The sequence below is a fragment of the Vitis riparia genome, chromosome 19, assembly GCF_004353265.1.
Source record: "Vitis riparia cultivar Riparia Gloire de Montpellier isolate 1030 chromosome 19, EGFV_Vit.rip_1.0, whole genome shotgun sequence".
Taxonomy (NCBI): Eukaryota; Viridiplantae; Streptophyta; class Magnoliopsida; order Vitales; family Vitaceae; genus Vitis; species Vitis riparia.
The window spans coordinates 13,619,964-13,623,810 of record NC_048449.1 but is presented as its reverse complement, the minus strand read 5'-3'; the positions used below and the strand labels follow the sequence as shown (position 1 = coordinate 13,623,810).

Below are 3,847 nucleotides of genomic sequence, written 5' to 3'. Positions count from 1 at the left end.
GTGTAGAGCCATAGGCGTTCAGAGCCATTTCTCCCATTGGCGTTCAAAGCCACAGTTTTAGGCATTTAAAGCCACCATTTCCATAGGCCTTCAAAGCCATTTCTCCCACAAGCCTTTAGAGTCATTCCCCCATAAGCGTTCAGAGCCACCACTTTCTCAACTTAGGTGTTCAAAGCCACCTTGCTCAGTTTAGGCATTTAGAGCCAATTCTCCAACTTAGGCATTTAGAGCCACTTCTCCAACTTAGCCATTCAAAGCCATTTCTCCAATTTAGGCGTTCAAAACCACCTTCTCCAGTTTAGGTGTTTAGAGCCACTTCCTCATATTAGGTGTTCAGAGCCACAGTTTTAGGCGTTTAGTGCCATCTCTTTCAGTTTAGGCATTTAGAGCCATTTCTTTATGTTTAGGCATTCAGAGCCATTTCTTCCGATTTTAGGTGTTCAGAGCCATCTCTTCCAGTTTAGGTGTTCAGAGCCATCTTTTTCAGTTTTTAGGTGTTTAGAGCCATCTATTCCAGTTTAGGCGTTCAAAGCCATCTCTTCCAGTTTAGGCGTTCAGAGGCACATTTTCTAGTTTAGACGTTCAAAGCCACATTTTTAGGCATTTAGAGCCACATTTTTTCAACTTAGGCGTTTAGAGCCATTTCCTTAGATTAGGCATTCAAAGCCACCTTCTTTAGGTTAGGCGTTCAGAGTCATCTCTTCCAGTGCAAGCATTCAAAGCCATTTATTTCAGTTTTGGTGTTCATAGCCACAATTTAAGCGTTCAGAGCCACCTTCTTCAATTAGGCATTCAGAGACAATTTTTTATTTTTTTAGGCGTTCAGAGTCACTTTCTCAATTAGGCATTTAGAGCCACTACTCTAGCTCAAATGTTCAAATCCACTTCTCTCAAATGTTCAAATCCACTTCTCTAGTTTAGGCATTCAGAGCCACTTCCTCATATTGGGTGTTCAAAGCCACTTTCTCAGTTAAGCTTTCAGATCCACTTCCCTATTGACATCATCCAACATAACTAAACTAAACATATTGATAACAAGTTTACTTTAATTATATTGGATAATGTCAACATATTACTTTTGGCTTTTTCTATTCAGCCAAAAAACAAACACCACCTTAGTCCTCTCTTTGAAATAAATCAAAATTATATTTAAAAAATGTTATTATTAATGTTACATTTTATAAAACTTTCATTAATTACATGTAAAACCATTGCCAAAATGTTAAATTATTAACAAAAAAATAAAAAAATAAGAAATAACACTAAAAATAAATTTAATATATAGAAAATATTAGTTTTTACTTAAAATTTAACTTATTAAGTTATAAATTATAAAAATTGAATTAAATTAGAAATATTTTAAAATTAACTAGAGCTAAAGTGTATTAATATGTATATTTCGCTTTCTCTTTTTTAATTATTTTAATGGAAAAATATTAAAATATTTTTAGTCGTAACTATTAATTATGCTGAATATGTACACTTTACATCCATTTTTGAAACTTATATAAAATCAATTTTTGAAAAAATTTAAAATTTTTTCCACTTAATATGGGTAGCTTAAGCAACAACATTTTAATTGTTAATGGAAAAATAACAACATTTTATTCAATTTTAATGGTAATAAATAATAAGAAAATATTATTAATAAAAAACATTGAATTATTTGGATATTAAGGTGTTATTTGTTATTTGATTATTGTTAATAGCATACCCTATTATTGTTATTTTTTATTTCATTACAAATTGATGTTATTACTAATGTTTTCTTTTGTGTAATTTTGTGGTTAAAAATGAAATTGATTTGATTTTTTTTTTTTTTTTTACTTCTTCTATAGGTAAACTATGTCTAATTTATTGGTGGCAATAGTTTGTTTTTGTAATGGGAAAATGGTGAGAATACAAACCGATGTTGATTATGTTGGGGATAGAGTTGTGGTTGAACCTATTGATGTGCCTCTTGGGACAACATATGAACAACTGCTGGAAATGATATACTCGGTCACTGACATCAATAGAGAACATTTTCAATTAATTCTTAGTTGTAAGTATCGTATGAAAAGAGAGAATAAATTCCAACCTTGCCCAATAAAGAATGATAATGGTGTAGCTCGAATGTTAGAAATGCATAACAGATTTGGGATGGATGAAGTTAAGTTATTTGTTGAACAAGTACAGATTGACTTACAAATGAATTCACCAATTGGTAATTGTATACCTTTTGTAGGCCCTTCATTTTGTCCTCCTAGCACATGTCCTATTAGATATTTGTTCGATACTTTACAGCAATTCCTTGGTGGCCCATTACTACTCGTGTAGCCTATCTTTTCTAAGTCACCTTGGGGACTTTAGTTGAGGCATTTATCTAACTCCATTGTGACTCTTAGTAGCCTTAATTAATACTTAGGCCCGTTTAGGTACACTTGGCCCATTAGGCACCACTTTAGGCTCATTTTGGCTCGCCTTGGCCCACTTAGGTTTACCTAGTCTTGCTTAGGTCACCTCTCAAGTATGGTTGTATGGCTTGTATGACTAGCATGTGCTTGATTTTCTTTATTTTATTTTATCTTGTTTTTTTTTTTATTATTATTATATTTTTTTATTTTTATTCTTATTTTTTTTTAATATTTTTATTATTATTGCATGCATTTAATAATTATATTTATTTTGTTTACCTTTTTTTATTTACTTATTTAATAGAAATTTGCTTGAATTTCTTTGACTTTAAATATGCATTGGTTGCCTAATTAAATCATGAAATTACATAATTTAGTATTTCTTGTTTTTTTCTTTTTCTTTTTTTTAATCTTTGTTTATTTTATTTATCAATCTCATGATTTTCATTAGTTTCCTTTTTATTTTTTTAAGCTTATTTTATTTTGTTTTGCATGAGGAAACGAGGACACATATGAGAATAAGGAAGACAAGGTACAAGATTTACAGTAGGAGGTACAAACACTCCACATCGCTATTGAATCACTGTGACTAAGGCCTAGATTTTTAGATGCTTAGGCACTAAAAGTTGGGAAGACTCAAAGCTGGATTCACTGTTCCAGATTAGGCTCCTTCCATGTTAATTCCTACCCAAATGAAATGCACACTTGAAGATGGACCCTTGACAGACAGTTCGTTATTTGAGGACATTACTATTGATCTAGTTGTGCGAGGTTTTATTAGAGATTGGGATGCCATGGAACATTTATTGAATCATGTTCTCTACACTGGCCTCAGATGGGAAATGGGTAATGAAGGACATTTTATTTACAGACCCACTTTCAACTCCCAAGGCTTCCAAGGAACAATTGGTGCAATTGATGTTTGAAACATTTAATATCTCCGACTTTTATGCATCAGAGCAAGCAGTATTATCACTTCATGCTGTTGGACGAATCTCAGGTTGCACTGTTGATATTGGTCATGGGAATATAGATATTGCACCAATAATTGAAGGTGCAGTTCAGCACATTACCTTGAGAAGATTTGAATTTGGAGGTGTTGATTTGACAAAGTTGCTTGCTCAGGAACTTGATAAATCCAACCCAACAGTGAATCTCAACATAACTGATGTTGAGAGGTTAAAAAAGAAATATTCATGTTGTGCTGAAAATGAACTTGCTTATGAGAAGATCCTTGATGTACACGACTGAATGGAGGAATATGCTATGATGCACCCAAAACAGAACAATGCACCATTCACAGATGAAATGTAGCGATTCGTTAAAAGATAACGGATCTGATGCAGAAATAAATGCTTTTCTTTTGGCAAGGTGGTCCAATTATCATGTTGCAGATTGAGAATGAATGTAGAAATGTTGAAAGCTCATTTGGTCAGAGAGGGAAGGACTAT

The 3,847-nt window shown here is 32.6% G+C and overlaps 1 pseudogene; it reads left to right on the top strand.

Annotated features, from left to right (window-relative positions):
- Positions 1–1,890: 1,890 nt before the first annotated feature.
- On the top strand, positions 1,891–3,647 carry LOC117908232 (annotated as a pseudogene).
- The last annotated feature ends 200 nt before the right edge of the window (positions 3,648–3,847 follow it).